The sequence below is a fragment of the Giraffa tippelskirchi genome, chromosome 8, assembly GCF_054371585.1.
Source record: "Giraffa tippelskirchi isolate mGirTip1 chromosome 8, T2T-mGirTip1v1.2.pri, whole genome shotgun sequence".
Classification (NCBI taxonomy): domain Eukaryota; kingdom Metazoa; phylum Chordata; class Mammalia; order Artiodactyla; family Giraffidae; genus Giraffa; species Giraffa tippelskirchi.
In genome coordinates this window covers 147796161-147822629 of record NC_137282.1, presented here as the reverse complement: position 1 = coordinate 147822629, position 26469 = coordinate 147796161, and the positions used below count along the sequence as shown (strand labels likewise).

At 38.1% G+C, this 26469-nt stretch overlaps 1 long non-coding RNA gene across 1 annotated transcript in view; it reads right to left on the bottom strand.

Annotated features, from left to right (window-relative positions):
• The window catches only part of LOC145518248 (uncharacterized), a 138125-nt gene that overhangs the window by 14387 nt on the left and 97269 nt on the right, over positions 1–26469 (bottom strand). Inside the window, exon 3 of the long non-coding RNA XR_014062778.1 lies at positions 10266–10364. This is a non-coding gene — a long non-coding RNA (uncharacterized LOC145518248). The remainder of the gene's footprint in view (positions 1–10265; positions 10365–26469) is intronic.

The following is a 26469-nucleotide window of genomic DNA, read 5'->3' as shown; positions in this document are numbered from 1 at the left end:
GGCCATGACTACCCTCAGCTCTCTTAACTGGCTATTGTTCCAAAGACAATTTTGACTCCAACAGGCAATGGCAAATGTGCAAACATTCCTTTCTTTCACTTTCCTGGAATCAGAAAGGGACACCATCAAAGGTCAAAATTTACAGAACAAAGTGACAGATCAAAGGTTATTGGAATGTTACACTTTTTAAATTTATTATCAATAATATATTTTTACCCATATTCTCATTTGGACAACTTCATGTTCAAATGACTCATTTATGTTTAATTGTATCTCTAATGTTTCCTTTTATTTCTTCAAGTTGGCTGACAATGGCAATGTCATAAAATGTTCAAAATATTTGGGATAAAGAAAAATCCCAGTTTGACAGAAACCCAGTAGATGTATGTTGTTTGTTCATAATGAGAAAAGCATTTGATATAGGAGAAACATGGCTCCCCAAAAATGTCCACAATCAAATTCCTAGAATCTGTGACTACATTATCTTCTATGGCAAAAGGGACCTTGCAAATTGTGACTAAATTAAAGTTCTTCAGAAATTAACCCAGATTTACTGCATGGCACCAATATAATCACAAACTCAGGCCTTATAAATGAAAAGAGTGGCACAGGAGTCAAAGGCAGGGGAGGAGGTGTGACAAGAGAAGAAAAGTTGGGAGTCCTGCGAATACTGGCTTTTAAGATGGAGCCAAGGAAGGAGAGGAGCTTCTAGAAGCTGAAAAAAGGCAAGGAATTCTCCCCTACAACCTCCAGAATGAATGCAGCCCTGTCAACACCTTGACTGTAGACCAATGAGACCCACATGGACTTCTGACTTCCAAAACTGTAAATTAATACATTTTCCTAGTTTTAATCCACGCAATCGGTGGTGATTTGGTACAGTGGCAATAGGAATCTAATACATGGTCTAATAACTTTATTATTAAACCACTGAAAAGAATCTATGCAACAATAGGTAATGGGTCAGTTTATAGCCCATTGTTAAAATGATTATTAACAAATCTTAACTGACAACCCGTTACTTTTCAAAGAATAAGGCTGCCTTTGGACTCAGTGAAGACCCATGACTAAAATATCAAATTATGGCCCACTTATACTCAACATGATTCATGTTATCTGCCTGAAAAAGAGTATTTGCAACTTCATCATTTTGGAAAAAAATCTAGCGATCTAAAATTAAGCTTTCTTTAATATGTTACCTAGTTCATTGTTGGCAATCAATAAAATAATATGAAAAAATAAAAGATAATGTCAAAATTCCTGCTTTATTTTGAGATAGGCTATAAAAATGTTCTAAACCTCTGTGGTTTCTAAGAACTAAAACAAGTAAATTCACATTTTAAAAAGAGTTGATTTTCTTAATTCCTCAAAAGTGAGTGAGTTATTTAAAATAAGCAGTGGCAGTAAACAAAATTGATCAAATAACTTTGCTTGTAGTTTTATTTTGAAAGATAAGGAGAATGAAATGTTTTACTATTGCATCAAACAGAAAATTGTAAACATTGCTTTTAAGCATCATGTATATGAACTCAGATATATTATCACTGTTAATTATCACTAGTTTACATAAAAAAGATTTGGTTTTGTTTCTTCTTTAAATCAGGGGGGACAATGCTTTTAATTTGCTTGCATTTGTTCAAAAGAAAGTCTAACCTCAGACTACATCTGTGTTTTTGGAGATAGCAATAATATTCTTCCTTACATCAAGGACAAAACAAATATGGGAAATTTCAGATAGATACTGAATTCATAAATGTATACACATTCATGGGGGCTTAACATGGGAAAAAAGCATTTTTTTTTCTATACTACAAGATTTCTGACTAAGATGGTCAGTAAGTCTTTGCTAATACTTGGAATAATTATTTGGAAAATTTTAGTATCAGACACTTTCAAAAAGCAAATCAATTGGGTGCAACCAGAGTATTTGACCTGGGTCAAATTTGTCACGTTTGTATCTGAAAGGAACCTGATAGACATCACACTTTCCCAAGTGGGCAAACTACCTTCAGGACTACAAGTGTATCCTAGTTGGCTATATAATTCACCCAAAATTAGCAACTATAATTAAAAAAAAAAAATAAACTAAGATATATGTGCCTAGAATAAAATATCAATTACTTCTAGGAAATTTGTGTTTATTTTACATGTTTCAGATCTTGAAAAGCATAATTCATAAAGATTATGATCATAAACCCTTTCATGGATCACAACCTTGTCCTGGTGAAGGAAATTGTCAAACTTGAAGAAGCTATGAGCCATGCCGTTCATGGCCAACCAAGATGGACGGGTCATAGTGGAGAGTTCTGACAAAACATAGCCCACTATAGGAGGGAATGATAAACCACTCCAGTATTCTTGCCATGATAATCCTATGAAAAGCATGAAAAGGTAAAAAGTTATGACATTGAAATATTAGCCCCCCTGGTTGGAAGGTGTTCAATATGCTATGGGGGAAATGTGGAGGGCATTTACTAATAGCTCCAGAAAGAATGAAGCGATTAGGTCAAAGCAGAAATGACTCCCACCTGCGGATGTATCTGGTAATAAAAGTAAAGTCCGATGCTGTAAATAACAATATTGCATAGGGACCTGGAATGCAAGGTCCTTGAATCAAGGAAAATTGGAAGTGGTCAAACAGGAGATGGCAAGAGTGAACACTGACATCATAGAAATCAGTGAACTAAAATGGGCAGGAATGAATGAATTTAATTCAGATGACCATTGTATCTACTACTGTGGGAAAGAATCCCTTAGAAGAAATGGAGTAGGCCTCTTGGTCAACAAAAGAATCCTAAATGCAGTACTTGGGTGCACTCTTAAAACTGATAGAATGATCTCAATTCGTTTCCAAGCAAATAATTCAGCATCACAGTAATGCAAGTCTATTTCCAAACACTGAGCCTGAAGAAGCTGAACTTGAACAGTTCTGTGAAGACCTCCAAGACTTTCTAGAACTAACACCAAAAAAAGATGTCCTCTTCATCATAGGGTATTCGAATGCAAAAATAGGAAATCAAGAGATGCCTGGAGTAACAGGCAAGTTTGGCCTTGGAGTACAAAATGAAGCAGGGCAAAGGCTAACAGAATTTTGTCAAGAGAACACACCAGTCATCACAAACATCCTTTTCCAATAACACGAGACAACTCTACACATAGATAACACCAAATGGTCAATATCGAAATCAGATTGATTATATTCTTGGCAGCTTAAAGTGGAGAAGCTTCTTACATTCAGCAGAAACAAGACCTGGAGCTGACTGTGGCTCAGACCATGAACTTCTTATTGCAAAATTCAGGCCTAAATTAAAGAAAGTAGAGAAAACCAATAGGCCATCCAGGTATGACCTAAATCAAATCCTTTATGATTATACAGTGACAAGGGGTTAGACTTAGGCCACACAGAGTGCCTGAAGAACTATGGACAGAAGTTCATAGCACTATACAGGAGGCAGTGACCAAAACCATCCTAAAGAAAAGAAATGCAGTAAGGTAATGTGGTTATCTGAGGAGGATTTGAAAATAGCTGAGGAAAGAAGAGAAGTGAAAAGCAATGGAGAAAGGGAAAGATATATACAACTGAAGGCAGAGTTCCAGAGAATAACAAAGAGAGATAAGAAGGCCTTTTTAAATAAACAATGCAAAGAAGTTGAGGGAAACAATAAAATGGGAAAGACTAGAAATCTCTTCAAGAAAATTGGAGGTATCAAGGGGACACTTTCTTCAAGGATGGGCACGATAAACGACAGAAATCGTAAAGACCTAACAGAAGCAGAAGAGAATAAGAAGAGGTGGCAAGAATATACAGAAGAGCTATTCAAAAGATTTCTTAATGACCCAGATAACCTTGATGGTGTGGTCACTCACATAGAGCTAGACATCCTGGAGTGAAGTCAACGGGCCTTAGGAAGCATTACTATGAACAAAGCTAGTGGAGGTGATAGAATTCCAGCTGAGTTATTTCAAATCCTAAAAGATGATATTGTTAAAGTGCTTCCCTCAACATATCAGCAAATTTGGAAAACTCAGCAGTGGTCACAGGACTAGAAAAAGCCAATTTTCATTCCAATCCCAAAGAAGGGCAATGCCAAAGAATATTCAAACTGTAAAACAATTGTGCTCTTTTCACATGCTAGTAAGGTTCGGCTGAAAATCCATCAAGGTAGGCTTCAGCAGTACCTGAACCGAGAACTTACAGATGTACAAGATGGGTTTAGAAATGGCAGAGGAACCAGAGATCAAATTGCCAGCATCGGCTGGATCATGGAGAAAGCAAAAGAATTCCAGAAAAACATCTACTTCTGCTGATTGACCACACAAAAGCTTTTGACTGTGTGGATCAAAAAATACTGTGGAGAATCTGAAAGAGATGGAGATACTAGACCACCTTACCTGCCTCCTGAGAAATCTGTATGCAGGACAAGAAGCAACAGTTAGAACTGGACATGGAACAATGGCCTAGTTCCAAATTGTGAAAGGTGTAAGACAAGGCTGTATATTGTCACCCTGTTTATTTCACTTATATGCAGAGTATATTATGAAAAATGCTGGGCTGGATGAATCACAAGCTCGAATCAAGATTGCCAGGAAAAATATCAACAACCTCAGATAATTAGCTGATACCACTCTAATGGCAGAAGAGAAGTGGAACTGAAGAGCCTCTTGATGAGAGTGAATGAGTAGAGTGAAAAAACTGGCTTAAAACTCAACATTCAAAAAACTAAGATCAAGGCATCCAGTCTCATCATTTCATGGTAAATAGATGGGGGAAAAACAGAAACAGGAACAGACTTAATTTTCTTGGGCTCCAAAATCACTGCAGATGGTGACTGCAGCCATGAAACTAAATGAAGCTTGCTCCTTGGAAGGAAAGCTATGATAAACCTAGAGAGCATACTAAAAAGCAGAGATATCACTTTGTTGACAAAAGTCGGTCTAGAAGAAGCTGTGGTTTCCACAGTAGTAATGTATGGATGTGAGAGTTGGACCGTAAAGAAGGCTGAGTGCCGAAGAATTGATGCTTTCGAACTGTGGTGCTAGATAAGACTTGTGAGAGTCCCTTGGACAGGGAGGAGATCAAACCAGTCAGTCTTAAAGGAAATCAACCCTGAATATTCATTGGAAGGACTGATGCTGAAGTTGCAGCTCCAATACTTTGGCCACCTGATGAGAAGAATCAACTCATTGGAAAAGACCCTGATGCTGGGAAAAATTGAGGAGGAGAATGGGGTGACAGAGGATGAGATGGTTGGATGGCATCACCAACTCAATGGACATGAGTTTGAGCAAACTCTGGGAGATAGTGAAGGACGGGGAAGCCTGGTGTGCTGCAATCCATGAGGTTGCAAAGCGTAGGACACGACTTAGTGACTAAACAAATCAGCAAATGTGTGCCAGGTTATTGTTCCCAAAACTCTTCCTTATCACATTCCATAACAAGGAAACACAATAATAAAAAACAAAGAGTTTCCGGACTTCCATAGTGGCACAGTGATTAAGAGTCCACCTGCCAATGCAGGGGACATGAGTTTGATCCCTGATCTAGGAAGATCCCACATGATACGGAGCAACTAAGCCACCACAACAATTGAGTCTTTGCTCTGCAACAAGAGAAGTCACTGCGATGAGAAGTTTGTGCGATGCAACTAGAGAGTAGCCCCAGCTTATGGCAACTAGAGAAAATCCGTGCAAAAAAATGAAGACCCAGTGCAGCCGAAAAAAATAAATAAATAAATAAATAGCAGCACCTAACTGATACCAAGGCAAACTTAACTTTATCCCTATTCTAAGTTGCATCTCTATTCTACTTCTCCTGCAGTTAACAAAGCAATATATACCTCTGACTCTGCATGAATATATACCTCTGATACACTGCCCCTTGAGAAATCTGTATGTGGGTCAGGAAGCAACAGTTAAAACAGGACATGAAACAACAGACTGGTTCCAAATAGGACAAGGAGTATGTCAAGGCTGTATATTGTCACCCTGCTTATTTAACTCATATGCAGAGTACATCATGAGAAAGCCTGGGCTGTAGGAAGCACAAGCTGGAATCAAGATTGCCAGGAGAAATATCAATAACCTCAGATATGCAGATGACATCACCCTTATGGCAGAAAGTGAAGAAGAACTAAAGAACCTCTTGATGAAAGAGACAGAGGAGAGTGCAAAAGTTGGCTTAAAGCTCAACATTCAGAAAACTAAGATCATGGCATCTGGTCCCATCACTTCATGGCAAATAGATGGGGAAACAGTGGAAACAGTGTCAGACTTTATTTTTCTGGGCTCCAAAATCACTGCAGATGGTGATTGCAGCCGTGAAATTAAAAGACACTTACTCCTTGGAAGGAAAGTTATGACCAACCTAGATAGCATATTAAAAAGCAGAGACATTACTTTGCCAACAAAAGTCCGTCTAGTCAAGGCTATGGTTTTTCCAGTAGTCATGTATGGATGTGAGAGTTGGACTATAAAGAAAGTTGAGTGCAGAATTGATGCTTTTGAACTGTGGTGTTGGAGAAGACTCTTGAGAGTCCCTTGGACTGCAAGAAGATCCAACCAGTCCCTCCTAAAGGAAATCAGTCCTGAATATTCATTGGAAGGACTGATGCTGAAGCTGAAACTCCAATACTTGAGCCACCTGATATGAAGAACTGACTCATTGGAAAAGATCCCGATGCTGGGAAAGATTGGAGGCAGGCGGAGAAGGGGACGACAGAGGATGAGATGGTTGGGTGGCATCACTGACTCAATGGACATGGGTTTGGGTGGACTCCGGGAGTTGGTGATGAACAGGGAGGCCTGGCGTGCTGCGGTTCACGGGGTAGCAAAGAGTTGGACGTGACTGAGAGACTGAACTGAACTGATGTTTTGTTTTAATCATGAACAAATGAAATCTTTCCCACTTACTATCATAATTTTTTGGCATATATTTGTTTTGGGGGAAAAAATAAATTAAATGATTTCTAGATCTTTTTCCTTATTGCTCATGAGAGCTAAAAACTGATCATTTTCTGGTGATAATTATGAATTAATAACATCTAATATAGGAAAACATGTGCAAACGTGGTATTTGTTTTCCATTGAATGACATGAACACACATATCTACTCTCACTGTGAGCTTTATTTTCAATTGTTTTATTTCTTACAGTTTAAAAGGTGCACAGTAAAAATGCCCTCCATCATATTGTAAATATACTAGGCACGTTCTAATAATTGTCTTCAAAGTTTCCTTGTTAAACAAATGCTACTGACATGTTTATGTTTTTTCTAGTTAAAAGTCATTATTAATGGGTTATAGCATGCTTTAAAAATGTCTGTGGCATAAATTTCAGAAGTTTGGTTTTGGGATATGTTTTCCACATTATTTTTCATTTAATTAAAAGGAAATTACTCCCTTTCCCTCTCCAGTTCAGTGATACTTTAACTACTGAAGATTAAAGTGAAAATGTTCCTTTGTTGAGCTAGAATTATTATTTGGATGAGGCTGACAGGGCATTTTCAGAATTTAAGTTCTAGCACTTAATCTTCAGTGAGGTCACTTGTGTTTTTACGGAGATATTAGAAAGCACGGATTACTCTTATTACTTCCTAAGGAGTTAAGTCAATGCCTTGCACACCCTATAAATGATTGTTGGATTAGTGAGTCATGATCATAGTCATTAAGAATATCAAACCTTTCCTATCCTTTGGTTGTCATCCTGTCTCCCATCAGATCACCAGAAATGGTGTGTTTATTCTCTGTTTAAACATGCAACTCTGCTCACCCAGATGGTTGTACTCATGCAGATAAATCCATAATCTATTCACTCTTTAAATCCATTTTTAATTAACAATTGTGAATATTTAATTTTCAGCAAAGCCTTGGCAATGCTCAAAGCACCCCTTCTTATTATTGAGAAACTCAAATGGTGGTAAGACTGCCGTATCCATTTAGTTGGAAATTAGTGCATTGATTAGCGGTGTTATTTAAATAAACAATCATTCCATGGCACAGCATGGAAGAGCATCAGCTATAGAATTCGTGGTGATTTATTCTCACCAGTTGTTCTTCTCATGAGATGCTGTGGGTCACACAGAAAGTCGTGAAAAACCGTGTCCATGCAGCCAGGCTCCATTATGACTGCAGCATAGTTACTACAACCAAGGCACTTCACCTATTTTGAAGATTGAAAAAGGCAGGATATGGTGGATTTTCAAAGAGCCCATCTGTGTGGTGTTTCGTTCTCAGTTGCTGGTCTCTCCAACTAAATCTCCATATCATCCTAGACGGCGCAGGCTGGATTACTTGTATTAGAAGTCATCTTCTAGTGACCCCACAGGTGGCTGCAGCATAATCAGGAAGCAATGGGTTGATTCTGACAGGATTTTAACAGGTTGAATATTAACTATGACTTAAACATTAAAACAACCCAAGCTGATATGTTTATTGTTGCTGTTGTGATTTTTTTTTTTTTTGAGGGGGGTTGGAGGGGAGGTCACAATCCATTTCCTCTGTTTCATGTGCATGTCTGTCATTGTACTGCCAGGCAAATACAAGTGACTCTGGTGGAAACTGGCAATTCTAGACATTGTTAGATTGCACAGAATTAAACATTTTGAATCATATGATTATCACAACCTTTATTCCCATTCTCCATTTCAGATCCTTAAAGACTATTAAGAAAAAGATATTTTCAACTCATTCATGGTCTGTTACTATGAGGTCAGGAGAAGTTTAATTGCAAAGATTATGGGATTTCAGCTGTAAGAAACTTAATTGCAAAAATAGGCCTCTATCTTCAAAGAGTACAGAAGGGAAAAAATGCTCGATATGGTGCTGCAAAGTCACAGGAAATGTTCTATAAAAAGATCTCACTTTTGCCGTAGTTGACAAAATTTAACTTTTTGGAAGTTAGGTTTTTTTGAGGTCTATATTACACGCAATAAAATTCACCCTTTTCGGTGCACATTTCTATGAAATTTGCAAATCCATAGAGTCATATCATTACCATCATAATAAAAACATAGATTATTTCCATCACATTGAAATGTTCCTGGGTCTTCCCTAGTAGTCCAGTGGATAAGACTTCTTGCTCCAATACAGGGGCCCAGGTTCCATTCCTGGCTGCAGAACCAAGATCCCACATACTGCAACTAAGCCCACATGTGTCAACCAAGAGCCCACATGTCACAATGAAGATCCAGAACAGCCAAAACAAGTAATAAAAATAAATAATTTTTTAAAAAAGTAAATGCTCCCATATGCACCTTTTTCTTATGCATCAATTTTCTCTTCTTACTTCCAGACCCTGGCAACCAGTAGTCTACATTCTGTCCCTATTATTTTGCTATTAATATTATACAAATGGATTTATATAGTATTTTGATTTGGTGTCTGGTTTCTTTCACAAAAGTCAGTGCATCTTAAATTCATCCATTTCTTTGCATACATAAGAAGTTTAATTTATTGCTGAATGATATTTCATTATTTGACTGTAACTATATTTGCTGATCTGTTCTATAGTTGATGAACATTTGAGTTATTTTCAGCTCTTGATGATTATTGATAAAGTTGTCTTAAAAATATGAATACAGGTTTTTGTATGTATGTATATTTTCATTTTTTCTGGATAAGTGGAATTGCTAGGATGCATGGTAAGTGTATGTTTAAGTTGGTAAGAAACTGTCCACTGTTTTCCAAAGTGGTTGTGCTATTTTTCTTTGCCACCAAAGATTTACTAAGTTTCTGTTGCTCCACATTTTAGCAATACCTGATATTACTACTTGCTTTTTTTTTACATTCTTAGAGGCAAAGTGATATCTCACTGAAGGTCTAACTGAATTTTTCTAATGACTAATTATGCTGAGCATCTTTTGACTTATTTATTTGCCATCCATAGAGCTTATTTGATGAAGCATTTATTCAAGTCTTTTCCCTGTTTTAAAATATCTCGTGGTTCACTTTCTTATTTATAAAATATTAATTAATTAATTATAATGGTTTCTTTACCCATCTGGAAACCAGCTAGCTATCATCATTTTTTTTTGTAAATATTTTCTGCCAGTGTGTGATTTTTTGTTCATTTTTTACAGTATATTTTGAAGAGCAAAAGTTTTTAATTTTTATAATGTCATATTTAACAAATCTTTCTTTTATAATTCATGTGTTTTATCTCCTAAGAGATTTTAAAGCTTTGCTTAACCCAAGATTTCAAAGAGCTAAGAAACGTTAATATTTGATGGTTTAAGGTGAGTTTGTAAGGCATGGTGATCGTGTACGCACAGCAGGCATGGAAGAGGCAAGCTCTGGAGTCTGGCCCTTGTCACCTCTTAGATGAAGAGAGAATGCGGTGGAACTGACCAGCTCACAAAGTCTGACTGCCTAGGAGTAAACAGACATACAGACACAGGGTTCAGAAAAACAGAGCAAGCTCATTTGCAATCCAGATAATTGTCAGCAATAAGGGGTCAGAGGACAGGTGACTGGAAAGGGGGTGAGTGTTTTGAGGATCAATAGAGTTGAGATGTCATTACTCTGAAACTCTGCACCTTGGTGTCAAAAATCCAGCTGACATGATGATTATTTCATTCATAACATGACAACATTCATTTATGAGAGAGAAGATCAAGAATCACATGTTCCTGACTCTCTGTTCTTGGGAAGTTTAATTCCAGGAGAGTTAAGATGCAATAGGAAAGCCTGTGATTTCCTTCTTTATATAAGATCATGGGTCTTACAGAACTGCTTTGCAAAGAACCATCTGCATCAGAGCCACCTGTGAGGTCATTTCATACGAAGGTTCCCGGGCCCCAGCTCAGGCTTGTCAAAATTAGAAGTATTTGGAGGATGGCCAATAAGGCTCTGGACTTTTTATAAGCTTTCCAGGAGATTGCTTAAAAACTCTGGAAAACAGATATCAAACACCAAAGGACTGGGATGGAGGGGAGATATGAGGAGAGGCAGCTGTACTTTCTCTACAATTCCTACTTTTGAATGAATGGTTTGAGAAGCTGGAGATATGTCTGATTCTAGAAGCAGAAAAATTCAGCATTATTTTTGCAGAGGCAGAAAATTGAAAGGGAGAACGAATATATCAATTGGTGATATGCTACATAATATGTAATATAAACAGATCAATAAATAGGCAGATGGATAGATGGATAATTCAGGCAAAGTAATTTGTACCAATATGCTTCAGTTAATATGGAAATTATATAAATAAAATAATCAGAACAATATTTTAAGTGAAAAATTTGGGGTTTTGTTTTGAATAAAACACTTTATTTCATCATTTGTAGTGGCAGCAATCACCTCTAATGACATATCAAAAATATATTAGGCATTTCACTTGTATATAATATTTGATTTCAGTAACATGAAAATAAAGGCATTTAAGTAGCTGAAATCTGGGAAGTCATTTGATTATAGATGGGCATCTGCATTAATTATTTATCGAAACTCCTAAGGATTACTTCTTGATTTTTCTCTCTTGTTTTAGGTATTGTACAATGCTTATTTATCTCAAGTTGGTTTCTAATTCCTTGATTTAGCACATTTAAAATGAATACAATGCAAGTGAAAATTTAGTCTGCAAGTGTGAATAAAAATAGGAATAGAAGTAGGTTTTGCAGAATAAAACAGCAAGTTACTGTTTAAATGGAAAATTGAAACAAACCATAGATGATTCTCTTGAAAGCAGAAAGCCTTCAGGCCAGGAAGACTGACTTCTGAGTTGCTTATGTCTATTTCACAAGTGACAAAGAGACCTTCCCCCTTGTGGGCTGTTTCGTTTCTAAATTCTACTCCAGGAACTCGCCCAAAATGAAAAGCAGACTTTGGTTCTGTTATAGCATTCTTTTAAAAGAATAAGTCATATTACTGCATACAAGTGAATTTGGTTTGGTTTGGTTTGGTTGCAGTAGAAGTTAACAAGGTGTCAGATGATCATCGTGACCCCATTTTTATCTCAAGCAGACTAAATTCATAACGGAGTACAGGGCCTCCATCTGCAGCTCAGCGAAATCGGATTGTGGAGCATTTCATAAGCTCAGCTGGTTCTGGGGGACAGAACATCTCCTGTATCCTGCCTATCATCTGGTAATGACTCACGTGAGCCTTGAGCTCACGGCGCTTTCACTCCCCACTAATCATATTCCCAACCTCTGCTTCCTCCACTAGAGTGTGGAGCATCTACATAAAGAAAGTGCCCTTTCAGCTGTAGTTTTTCTCCACACAGCACTACCCTGAGTTTGGAAAGAACTCAACGTTTTGTCTCCCCTGGGCACACAGAACAGCAGAATAGAAGAGTGAAAGCTGCCAAAATGCTAATCATGGAAAAAAAAAAAAATAACAAGATCCAGATGGGACAAAATGGACATATTTCATTTATCCTGGGAAACTTTGCAGTATATCATTTGTGATGCATAATACACCCAGCCCTGGCCCTTTATAAACAAATACTACAGAGGCATATGCCACGAGATTATAAACAGAGTTGTCCATAAATTTGATGGGACCATACACTCAATGTTGCACACACAACTGTGGCTTATTCAGCAGTATCCGGGGGCTACAGTCTGTTCTCTTGGCTGCTGATCAACTGTGTAATCTCAGCTCACCCATCAGGACAGAATCCCAGTGGACCAATTCACCCGAATGAAACTCAGAGGCATTTCACACCAGAGAAACTAGAGTTCATTTTGACTTGGCTCATGCTTGCACTGGAAAACCTTGTTTAAGGCAGCCTTGTTTCTGAAGAGCTAGGAAAGCTCTTAACTTTTAGTGGGAAGAAGCAGGTTGTTTAAAAAAAAAGCAAAGATTCCTAGGGCCCCCCTCCAGTTATCAAACTCAGCCCACCTCTACTGATTCTAGAATTTTTTTTCTTTAAACTGGAGTTTAATTGATAAGGGCTTCACACTCAGCTTTTAACAAGGTAAAAGGTAGGTCTGAAATAACAGCTCCAGGAAATACACTCAGTGAAAATGCTAAAATAGATATATGGTTAGGTATATGCATACGTGAGCATGAGAGATATTTCTAAGAGTCACTCTTTCAGCTTTATTTAGGAAGGAAACTGCCCTCCTCATTCTAGAGAAATATAATAGGGGTGTGGTTGTTGTTGTTCAGTCACTAAGTTGTGTCAGACTCTGAGACCTCATGGACTGCAGCACGCCAGGCTTCCCTGTCCTTTACCAGCTCCCGGAGTTTGCTCAAATTCATGTCCATTGAGCCAGTGATGCCATCCAACCATCTCATCCTCTGTCATCTCCTTTTCCTCCTGCCCCAATCTTTCTCAGCATCAGAGAGAGCATCAGGGTTTTTTCCAATGAGTCAGCTCTTCTCACCAGGTGGCCAAAATATTGGAGCCTCAGCATCAGTCCTTCCAATGAATATTCAGGGTTGATATCCTTTAGGATTGACTGGTTTGATCTCCATGCAGTCCAAGGGACTCTCAAGAGTCTTTTCCAGCACCACAATTCAAAACGTAGTGCTGGAGAAGTGTGATAGGCTGTAACTAACCACTGAGATCATTGAGATTGGAACACCCTCAGCAATGTATTGCAAACCACTATATCCATTAAAAGAAAAGAAAAAAAAAAAAACTAGGCATGAAAGGGATTTTCAATGACCAATTTCTTTTCTCCCCTAGATTTCTTTCTTTTTTTCCCTTTCTTCTTCTTCTTTTTTTTTTTTGATGTGGACCATCTTTAAAGTCTTAGGAACTTCCTTGTAGCTCATACAGTAAAGAAGCTGGTTGCAATAATTACATAGCATCATGATGCATACCTTTTAATTTTCTTTGGCTTAGCCTTTTTGTTTTTTTTCTGGAAACGTTCTATAAACAGTTATCATAGCACATCTTAGGAAAATCTAAATGTCATTAAATCTTGATGTTTGTCTAGATCTACAATGGATATAATGTTTGTGTCCACCCCCCCAAAATTCATATGTTGAAACCTTAATCTCAACGTGATGTTATTTGGAAGTGGGGCTTTGAGGAGATGATTTTATCTTGAGAGTAGAACTTCAAAAATGAGATAAATGCCCTTTTAAGAAGAGACCAGAGAGTTTCCTAGCTCTCTTTCCACCATGTGAGGACACTAGGAGAAATCAGTAATCCACAGACTGGAAGAGGGCTCTTGCCACACCCAAGTCCTGCTGGCACCCTGGTGTCCCATTTCCAGGCTCCACATTCTGAGAAATAAATTTTTTGTTGATGTTTGTAAGCCACCTAATCTACAGTGCTTTGTTATAGCAGCCCAAACCGACTGAGACAAGACCAGAGTTTGTAACTGAGGCAAGAATTACTTGATGTCATTCTCTAAAGCCTTTCATTCAATATTCCCAAAGCTCTGAGTCTTAACAAATAATACATTTTAATTTCTTCTTATATTACCTTAATTCTCACTTTATGCCTGCTTCCTTGTTGGTGGAAAAAGTGAAGTGGTTGGATTAGGGATGGGAAATTTTCCCTATACCTATTTTCTCTCCATGGCATCTAAATTCCAGAGATTTCATGGTGTCTTGCTTGGGGATGGGGAACATCTGATTCTTACTTATTATCACTGCAGGCTGACATCTCTTGAGCCATATTTTATCTCACCTACTCCGTAGACTCCAACTCATGCAGAGCTGTGGGGATGTCCCATGCTTCTGACTACAACAACCCTTCAGGTCCAGCTCTCCACCACCTGCCACCATCCATCTATCAGGCCCTAGAAGAATCTATCAAGATACTTTCATTACTGGACTGGGACATGGGATCTCTGTGAGCTTTTGGGGGGCAATGAAAGACTCTTTAACACTTCTTTGTTCCTCTCAGGTGCACAGAATGTTTCTTTCCATAAGATAAAGAACTGGCCAGTTTCCTAGTATGTGACTCTGTGGTTGGAGGGCATACTTCTGTGCTCTTAGATTTCTAAATGAAATTCAAGGATTCTAATATTCTTCCTACCCCCAAATGAATTGGAGGAAAGAAGTACGGTGCAAGGACCTTCTCACAAATTTTTGTTTATTTCTTTTTTTCCTACCAGTTTTTCTCATTTTCTTGTATGTGGCAAATTTTATCTAGACCTTAGGGATTAAAAACACTGTTCTGGTTTTGTATTCTTCTATTCTTCCAAATTTAGTTGTTCCTTGGTCTATGTCAAAAGCCAAGATTTTTACTCTGTTCATTGCAATCTTCAGCAGGCAATTCTGGCAGAATGTCTTGTTCTACTTTGGCTAGGGCTAGAGTAGGGCTGAGGATGGGGTAAGAATAGAAGTATAGAAATAGTGGGAAAATCATATGGGCTAATTTGCTCACCATATTTATTTGTGACCTCATCTAAACATATCTTTAGATTTAACCACACAAGAGTACAAAGGATAGCAGAGTTGACAGGATAGGGTCAATGAATGTGTGTGAACCAAATTAATGAATTTGATTTTTAAAATGTGCTTTGAATTTAGGCTTTTGTTTAGTTTCCATAAGCCAATTATATTTAATTTCACAGAGGCATAAACTCCGTGGAACACTGAGCAGACTAGATAAGAAGTACAAGAAAAAGTGCAGGTCTCTTTTGTTTTGGAAATTTCAAGGTTTGAAAGTATATAAATGACACTTGAAGACCAGCCACGACTCTTATTAATCGTGAACCTTTGTCTTAATTTGTGGTGTCCTCATTCATTTTGGTCACAGGCATAACAATTTCTTTTCATTTTCTTTAGAAACATTTTCCTCTTTTTACACCTTCTTTTTTTGCACTGATAATTAGGGTCATTAATTGCCTTTTACACTGGCTTTATTTAAATCTAAGTCCCCGAGGTCTTGGAAGCCTAGAGTTTCATCTCCTCCATGATGAAGCTCTTGGGGTGAGTGCACAGGTTGGCAATATGTTCAATGTCACAGAAGACATAAGGCTTCATGTGAGAGGGAAAACTAAAGTTGAGATCTGGGACTGAGTTTCCCCAAAGCTCAGAGGGTCAGAAATAGAAGCAATTATATCAAGAAAATAAGCTTCCCATTCCACGTTCTATTTTTGGCACATTTAAATTGGAGAGGGAAATTCCAAGACTTACTATGTAATTTCAATTTTTGCTCCTTCGACGTTGGATAGCTGAATATCTGGAATTTTGCTGATATGCATTGATTAAAATAAATACATGTGCTATGTCATGCATGGGGGTAAGGAAGAGGGGGAAAAGGCAATTAAGATGTACTGAGTGCTAACTATACAAAGACATTCACATTCATCCTTTCAGGAAATATTTATTGACTTCAATATGCACCACATACTTTTGAGAGTGTCTGGTATAATTTGATGTGCAAAAGTAGATATAATGCCTGTCTTCACTGAACTTACAATCTAGTGGTACAATGTTCAATTAAATCATTTTACAAATTAAAGTAAAATAATAATTGTGTAAAATGTAATATAGGAGCAGACTCAGAGCTATTTATTCTGTAACAAGATATTCCAGGACTGGAACTGATTGAAAATGCTGCTGAAATCTACAGGTAAGTTCCATGTAAGTCTAAATACCATCATGCAACCAATGGTAAGTAATAATAATCATAGGACAATGATTTGGGTTACTTTCAGCAGCCATAGTGGTTTTAAAATATTAAAATACTTAGAGTTGACAAACAGTTGATTTTCCAAGTCTCTTAGTGCCTACCTTCTCTGACTACTATATTATCTCCCAAGGAATATCCTGGATAATCCAAACCGAGACCACAACACAATTCAAAAACTAATGAGTTGACACTTTATAGACTAGGGTCCCTAGGATGCTTATCCAGTAGCTGGCCTGTAGTTTGAGTGATTAATTCCCAAGTCTTACTAATTAAATATTTTTAATGTTAACCCAGCCATATTGAAAATTTATACATTTCTCTGAAAGATCATTATAGATTCTAAACAAAAATCTACAGCTTAGCTACAGCTTCTAAGCTGAAAAACTATAATTAGAAGGTAACTCGGAAAATTGTATGGTAAAAAGAGTACATAGAATAGATATGCACAGACGCTGTGGTATGAAGGATCATTGCTTTTACGTTGAATAGAAAAGCCGGCATGTCTCAAGCACACAGAATATGCAAAATGGTGAAATATTGCTTGAAAGCAGACAAGAGTTAGAAAACATGAGGCTTTAGAAGTAATATCAAACTTTTGTACCTTAAGAGGAGGAAATGGCCATAAGGACCTTATGTAATGGACAGTGCAATGGAAAATTTTATGCATCAACTGGAATGGATAATGAGGTGCTCATATAACTGGTCAAACATATTTCTGAGTGTATTTTGGATGGAATTAACATTTGAATCTATCGACTGAGTAAAGCAAATTGCCCTCCTCAATACTGGGTCAGCCTCATCCTATCTGTTGGAGGCCTGAATAGGACAAAAAAGCTGACTTTCCTTGTGACTGCCTGCTTCTGGACTTGGACTTACATCATCAGCTCTCCTGGTTCTCAGGCCTGTGGACACAGACTGGAACTTATACTAGCAGCTCTTCTAGGTCTTTAGCTTTCTGATTGTACATCTTGGGACTTAGTTTCCATAACTGCATGATCCAATTCTTTTAATAAATTTTTATGTATCTCCATACCCTATTGGTCTGTTTATCTGAGAGAAAAACAGACAAACAAAAAAAACAAATACAGGTAAAATAATCAAATTTGGCTTTGCGAATCAACTCTAAGCTAATGCATGCATACATGCTAAATCACTTCAGTTGTGTTCAACTCTTTGTGACCCTACGGACTATAGCCTGCCAGGCTCCTCTGTCCATGGGGGATTCTCCAGGTAAGAATACTGCAGTGAGTGGCCATGTCCTCCTCCAGGGGATCTTTCCAACCCAGGGATTGAACCCTCATCTCTTATGTCTCTTGCATTGGCAGGTGGGTTCTTTACCACTAGCGCCACCTGGGAAGCTGCCATAACTAAGCTAGATGAGTAGGAATGAAGCTGAAAAGACTATTAGGGGGATAATGAATGAAGAACAAAGGTAACTTAGTCTATAGTGTCAGTTCTTAATGGAAGTGTTATGCACTTTCCCAGACAAATTGAAAATTAATGACAGTGCTCATATTCTGTTTTATTTTCTTCAGAGTGGCAGCTATTGGCTACTGGCACTGATTGGTAAGTGGGGTCCAGGTTTACTAGGTGTATTTTGCAATGTGCATAATATTTAAAGGGACAATTGTCTGTGTCTCACAAAATTTGAGAATGGCCCTGTAAAAAACATATACTTTTGTACAAATGAAAAAGCTCTCTAGAATCTAATTCAGTTTTAGATATAAACACACAGTATTTTTGCATGATTTAAGTATACACTAAATTTTCAGGAATGAATCCACTATGTAAATGGAAACGTAATTGTATTTTAGTTTGTTTCAGAAGTTGCTACATTTTGGCCAATTTGTAAAATCATCTGGCTGAAGTAAATTCTGTTCCTGGTTTTAGAGTCCAATGCAAGGACCTTTATCTGCCTGACTTTTTAGCTTTCAAATCTGGAATGATTCTTTATGTAGGTGCAAATGTCTGACAACATTGTGAGGCTTTTTTGGTCTCAGTTCAGTTCAGTCACTCAGTCGTGTCTGACTCTTTGCAACCCCATGAACCGCAGGACGCCAGGCCTCCCTGTCCATCACCAACTCCCAGAGTCCACCCAAACTCATGTACATTAAGTCGGTGATGCCATCCAATCATCTCATCCTGTGTCGTCCCCTTCTCCTCCCGCCTTCAATCTTTCCCAATATCAGGGTCTTTTCAAATGAGTCAACTCTTCGCATGAGGTAGCCAAAATATTGGAGTTTCAGCTTCAACATTAGTCCTTCCAATGAACAACCAGGACTAATTTCCTTTAGGATGGACTGGTTGGATCTCCTTGCAGTACAAGGGACTCGCAAGAGTCTTCTCCAACACCACAGGTCAAAAGCATCAATTCTTCGGCACTCAGCTTTCTTTATAGTCCAACTCTCACATCCATACATGACTACTGGAAAAACCATAGCCTTGACTAGATGGACCTTTGTTGGCAAAATAATGTCTCTGCTTTTTAACATGCTGTGTAGGTTTGTCATAACTTTCCTTCCAAGGAGGAAGTGTCTTTTAATTTCATGGCTGCAGTCACCATCTGCAGTGATTTTGGAGCCCCCAAAAATAAAGTCTGACACTGTTTCCCGATCTACTTGCCATGAAGTGATGGGACCGGATGCCATGATCTTAGTTTTCTGACTGTTGAGCTTTAAGCCAACTTTTTCACCCTCCTCTTTCACCTCCATCAAGAGGCTCTTTAGTTCTTCATTTTCTGCCATAAGGGTGGTGTCATCTGCATATCTGAGGTTATTGATATTTCTCCCAGTAATCTGGATTCCAGCTTGTGCTTCCTCCAGCCCAGCATTTCTCATGATGTACTCTGCATATAAGTTAAATAGGCAGGGTGACAATATACAGCCTTGACATACTCCTTTTCCTATTTGGAACCTAGCCATGCCTGATTTTTACATGTTGAAAGACATATTGTTATTATATAATTTCCTCTATTTCAACTTCATATTGCAGTTAAAATATTTTTATTTTATTTTGAAATTTTGTGTGTAAGTTTGGTTATATTATATGTGAATTTGTTCTTTATACTAAAGGAAGTATTATAAGATATTTTATAGGATACATTGATCTGAAACAGTTGGGAATCACTGGCCTTTGATTCATGTTCTTATCAGCAGAGATGGAAAAAGTGAATAGAATCTGAAGATATTTGGGAGGTGAAATCAGCAAGAAGTGATAAATGATGGAATATGAGGGTGGGATGGGTTGAGAGAGAAGGAAGTCTCAAAGATGAGTCATGAATTATGACTTTCACAAATAAATGAATGGAAGTGTCATTTACTGTGTTAAGGGAAACTGAAAGATGGCCCAGTTTAAGAAGATCAACAAAAATTCAGTTTTGGTGCTCATGCCTATGAGGTCAGAAAGAATAGTAGAGACTAAGTACCCACACCTTTTATCAGGGCTAGCAAAATAAATTTGTGAGTCACATATGGTCAAAGTGAGACCTGAGACGAGACTCCATCACCTGTCCATGGAGAATTCCAACAGATATAGATTTGTTGTTGTTGCTGTTGTTCAGTTGCTAAGTCATGTCTAACTCTTTGAGACCCCATGGACTGCATCATGCCAGGCTCCTATGTCCTTCACTATCTCCTGGAGTTTCCTCAAATTCAGGCCCTTTGAGTCAGTGATGTTATCTAACTTGTCCTCTGCTGCCCTCTTCTCCTTTTGTCTTCAATCTTTCCCAGCATCAGGGTCTTTTCCAATGAGTTGGCTCTTCACGTTAGATGGCCAAATGTTTAGCATTAAATTATTTTTAAAAATTTTATTTATTTGATTGCACCGAGTCTTATTCCAACATGCAGAATCTTTTAGTTGTGGCATGTTCCCTGACCAGGGATTGAACCAGGACCCCTGCATTGGGAGCTTGGAGTCTTATCCACTGGGCTACCAGGGAAGTTCTTACCACATGGCATTAGAGAGGCATTACTTACTACTCTCATTTTATGGCTGAGAAAATGAATGTGGAGATAACTGACTGAAGTCAGAATAAGCCAGAGATTTGGGGATTTCAGATTGAAAAAACAAGATCTAAATTATTTTTTCATGCCTATTGAGTACATCCGTGAAGAAATAAAATCCCTCAGGGAATTTACATTGGGGGAAACATATAACAAACTGTAAATTTTATAGTTGGGAAGTCCTTCTTCATGGATCTCTTTTGTTACTGCACATCTTGCTAATAAGGCTTTGACTGTCTTTTTTCTGGTTGTCATTAATAAGAATGTTGATACCATGAACTACCTTGGAAGACAGAGATAGTATCTCCCTCTGCAACAAAGAGTAGGCATATTTACTGCACACGGTTCTCTAAGCTCACAGTTCATCTTTTATAAACTATCCAGTGAGTGTGCAGGCATCCATCTGGTCTTATCCGTGTCACCCCCATGGGACTTAGGGCAAAGAGAAATGATGCAAATATACTGTTGTTCATGTGGCTCATGTCCTATAAGTAATAAAACCCTTTCTCTCTGACCCAGTTTGAAGTGTTTTGCCAGAAACCATGCAATGGCGGTAGGCTGACTTGTGAGCTTGCAAGTAACATAAAAGCTTAAAAATTCTTGAGAATTATATGGTACTCTAACTACTCATACAGCATGCCAAAAGAAGATAAGGGCTATCTAAGAAAAGAAGAAAGCAAACATATAAGGGGGAACAGATGTCCTGAGGTGGGATTGAAGATAAAGAGCATGGCAAAGTATCTCTTGTTAAGAGGTGAGCGAGGACTTGAAGGAGTTGCTTTGAAAATGCAGAGCAGGAGAATATACCAAACTGTACACACGCGTGCACATACACGATGTCAGTGTAAGTACTCTAAGGTCAGAGTAGCAGTCAGTAAGGAGTAGGTGGGTGAGGGTTAGAGTGCCAAGGTCAGCAAAATAGTAGGATCAGAAAGTCTTTGTAGGGCATTTGAAGACTTTAGTTTTACTTCTGAGTGAAATAAGAGAATCACTGTTGAGCACAGAGTAAGGTGATTTGATTTATATGTTAAAAGACTTGTGTTCACTGATCTGCTGAGATGACAGTGGAAGGAAGCAATAGTCAAAGCAGAGAGCCAACTTAGAAGACATTTGTACTTTATTATCCAAGGGCTTTCTTATAGTGTGTACTGATATATATTTCGATTACGGTAAGGCAATCCCACTTTTAAAAGTAAGTATTAATGGAGTATGTGTTCCCTACTGCTCAACTTAGTATACATTTAAAATCCCCTCTTCATAAAAACATTATTATGAATATCCAAGACAAGGACCATTTTTCTGAATTCTTAGATTAATTCACGACATTCAGGAGAACAGTAATGCCATAGGCAACATAGATTAACAGTTTTGTAGAGGGTGGTGATGGGTGGAGTAAAAAATAAACAGCATTTACCAATTAAGTTAGTGTTAACTGTACCAGGGATCAGGCCTTTATTAAAATACTAATGATTTGGGGATGCTAATAGATCACATTAACTCGGCAGGTGCAATAGATGATTGTAAGCAAGGGAATTGTTTTAATACAATCTACTTTTTCATTTTTTTTTTTTTTTTTGCCTATTCAGACACAATATGATTGGAATTCTATTTGTGCATGCTGGCACCTGCAACATTATCTTTTCTAAACACCTCAAAATAGATTTTCTACCTTCCTCCAACCAGGAGACTTCATTATGATGCTTCCAAGGAGCTTGAAGAAGAAATGACTTTAGTCACAGCCTCAGCACTCTGACAACTTCTGAATAGTTGGTTCAGTGACTAATTCGAACCAGAATTTCATCAGAGTCTCACAGCAGATTTGGATAGAATGGTTATTGTTATTAAATCAGGGCATGTTCTAAGTGCAAGTCTGACTTTACCAGAGAGACAGAGCAGGTGGCCACTCCTCCCCTCCCTACACAAAACATTGCTGGGAACAAAATGCAAAATGACCGGTGTGTGAGTCAACGAATGGGATTTGGAAAGAGTAGGCAATTTCCAGTTTGCCTAAGGTAAGCAAAAATTCCACAGTCAACTGCTGACTAAATGGATTAACAAACTCAAACATTTTCAGGTTAGGGAGAGAGAAGAATTTGCAAATGAACTGACAATGGATTTAACAGGTTTTAGCCCGAGGTAGTTTAAAATTTTGAACAGCACTTGATTAGGACATGGAGCAATCTAGAGGCAAACACTAGTATTGAATCAGCTTTGCTATTACTTACAGATCCCTTGGTTCACTGACTCTCCAAATTACTGTTGATTATTTCAGCATATTTCTAATTGGGTCACCAGAATAGGCGTACTTCATCTGAGAAAGCAATATACACACATAGCAGGCTCATGCAAATCAAATATTCTGTTTCCTGTCTTCTGTTATTCAAAATAGTGAAATATGCCATATTCATGACACAATGGAAATATTCAAAGTGCAAAGTGAAGCATATTCAAATATGGCTTAAAATCTGTTTACGCTGCAAGTATATATTTCACAGGGAAATATATATGTTCGGATATTAATAAAGCTAACTGGATTTTCTACATTCTAGCTCAGAAGCTTTTCAAGGTATATTGCTAGGCATAAACTATGCATTGAACACTTTTGCTGTTATATTGTATTATAGGCAAATGTTCCACCCAAGTGATTTGAATAGGGGAGACTCAGGGCAATTTTTTTCTTGATTAAGCTTGTGTCACCCCCCCCAGAAGAATGTGGTTTGTGCCTTCCACCTCTAAAGCCAGCATGTCATGTGCCAAGACACACATGGCCAGAGCTACAAGCCATGAAACTAGTGAAAATAGGCCCTTATGCTACATCTCATTTGAACTTCCACATTGATATATATCCGTTTTTACAATGAAGAAAGTTATATCTTTTAACTTCAAGTGGAGGAAGTACTTTTTGGTCAGCCAACAACAAGATGCCTTGTGTTTCAGTTGGGCATGGGTGAAATGGGACAGTTTGCAGAGGCAATGAACCTTGCCTGGGCGGAGAAAGCATGAGGGACTTTCTCCAGCAGGAAAACCTCTCATGTTACCTCTCTGTCACTTACAAAGGTAATAGGAGACAGTGAACATGACTACATGACTATGCCAAAGTTTATTGTATATCACAACAAACTGTGGAAAATTCTGAAAGAATTGGGAATACAAGACCACCTGACCTGCCTCTTGAGAAACCTGTATGCAGGTCAGGAAGCAACAGGTAGAACTGGACATGGAACAACAGACTGGTTCCAAAAAGGGAAAGGAGCACATCAAGGCTGTGTATTATCAACCTGCTTACTTAACTTATATGCAGAGTACATCATGAGAAACTCTGGGTGGAGGAAGCACAAGCTGGAATCAAGATTTCCGGGAGAAATATCAATAACCTCAGATATCCAGATGACACCACCCTTATGGCAAAAATTGAAGAAGAACTAAAAAGCCTCTTGATGAAAGTGAAAGAGGAGAGTGAAAAAGTTGGCTTAAAGCTCAACATTCAGAAAACTAAGATCATGGCATCTGGTTCCATCACTTCATGGCAGATAGATGGGGAAACAGTGGCTGACTTTATTTTTTCTGGGCTCCAAAATCACTGCAGATGGTGATTGCAGCCACAAAATTAAAAGACACTTCCTCCCTGGAAGTAAAGTTATGACCAACCTAGATAGCATATTAAAAAGCAGAGACATTACTTTGCCAACAAAGGTCTGTCTAGTCAAGGCTATGGTTTTTCCAGTGGTCATGCATGGATGTGAGAGTTGGACTATAAAGAAAGCTGAGTGCCGAAGAATTGATGCTTTTGAACTGTGGTGTTGGAGAAGACTCTTGAGAGTCCCTTGGACTGCAAGGAGATCCAACCAGTCCTTCCTAAAGGAGATCAGTCCTGGGTGTTCATCGGAAGGACTGATGTTGAAATTGAAACTCCAATATTTTGGCCACCTGATGCAAAGAGCTGACTCATTTGAAAAGACCCTGATGCTGGGAAAGATTGAAGGCTGGAGGAGAGGGGATGACATAAGATGAGATGGTTGGATGGCATCACTGACTCAATGGACATGAGTCTGAGTAAACTCCGGGAGTTGGTGATGGACAGGGAGGCCTGGTATGCTGCAGTCCATGGAGTCGCAAAGAGTTGGACATGACTGAATGACTGAACTGAACTGAACTGAACCGAACCTATGTAATGAAATAGCATAGAACAATAAAATGATCATACACATTGCACCAACAATATCAAATTCCTAGTTTAGTTATTGTACCATACTTCTGTCAGATGTAAACCATTGGGTGAAACTAAGAGGTACACATGCTACCTTTGCAACTTCTTTTGAATCCATAATTATTATAAAAATAAAAAGTAAAATCAAAACAATATAGAAACTCCCTCCTCGTCACAGAGCTGGTCATATTTTTTGGTGTTTTGTGCAAGAGAACAGGAAGCCGTGAACTAAAACTGTAAATGACATCTGTTTCCAAGCTTTCTGTCAACTTTTTAAAAACAAATACGTCAACGTTATTGAAAATGAAAACTCTAAGTTCCATGTTAAAAACATGGTACCAGGCTTTTTGCCGACAGCCACCTACAGTTGTTCCAGAAGGAAGTACATTACCCCACTTTTACTTAAAAAGGTCTGCTTTATTCATCACAAATCATAGAACAAGGGCCTGAAGCCACTTTTAATTGATTAAAAGGGAGTTGAGAATGTTATTTCAGTACACAAAGTACAGAAGAACATATAAATTGTTGCCTGAATACCAGGAACAACTATCGATCACTAACTACAATTTATGTTTTCCAACATGAGAAAGGTCCAAAATAATATAACCAAACAAAGAAGTCTCAAGTCGTCTTGCCACAGTTGGTCCCCTCCATACCTGAAGAAATAAAGTTAAGAAAGCTGAGAGGGTAATGTCACCAAGATTTCATCTTTGTATCATCAATTCTACACAATTCTTCTATAGAAGCCCAGAATAATACACTAATGAGAAACGTATGTGTGACTCTTTTAAAATTCAAATCTCCTAGAGTATGATAGAAAAGGTTTCTGTTGTTTATGTTGGGTGGTTAACCAAATTCAGCTTTCATTATAATTACTGCTCCAGACCCAAACTGATACAAACACTGTTCTGTGTCTATATCTTAGACACATTTCAGACTATGTGATGTTTTCGAAGTGCTAAAGTCTTCTCCAAAGCACGAAGTGGTGTCTAAAATTGTCTCAAAGAGTCTGGATGAAAGGAATATTCAATCATTTAAAAATATAATTCTTTTACATTCTTTTAAATATATTTTTCTCATTATTCAAAAGTCTTTTACAATTAAAAATTATAATTATTTGGACTTCCCTGGTGGTCCAGTGGTTAAGAGTCTGCCTGCCAATGCAGGGGACATGGGTTCCATCCCTGGTCTTGGAAGATTCCATGTGCAGTGAGGCAACTAAGCCATAACTACTGAGCCTGCACTCTAGAGGCCATGAGCTGCAACTACTGAGCCCCTGCACCACAAGTACTAAAGCCCATGAGCACTAGAGCCCGTGCTCTGCAACAAGAGAAGCCACCACAATGCACCGCAACTAGGGAGTAACCCCTGCTCGCTGCAACTAGGGAGAGTCCTTACACAGGAACGAAGACTCAGTCCAGCCAAAAAATAAATAAAATTAAGAGATTAACTAATTTAAAAAATCTTAATTATAATTATTTGATGTCTCAGTACTTATCCCACCTGCTGGATGAACATTCCCTAAGTCAGACACTTGGTGTCCCCAGGGGTGCTGAGTTGGCAAGGTGGTCAGGTGTCATTTTATTCTCATTTTCTGATTTTGAGAGAGAGGAAGATACTATAAGTAACAGCTGGAATGTCAACAGATGTAATTGCTGATAAATTACTAAACAGTATGTATATTTCCATGAAGAGGTGGGAAAACTGGAGAAGTTCCAA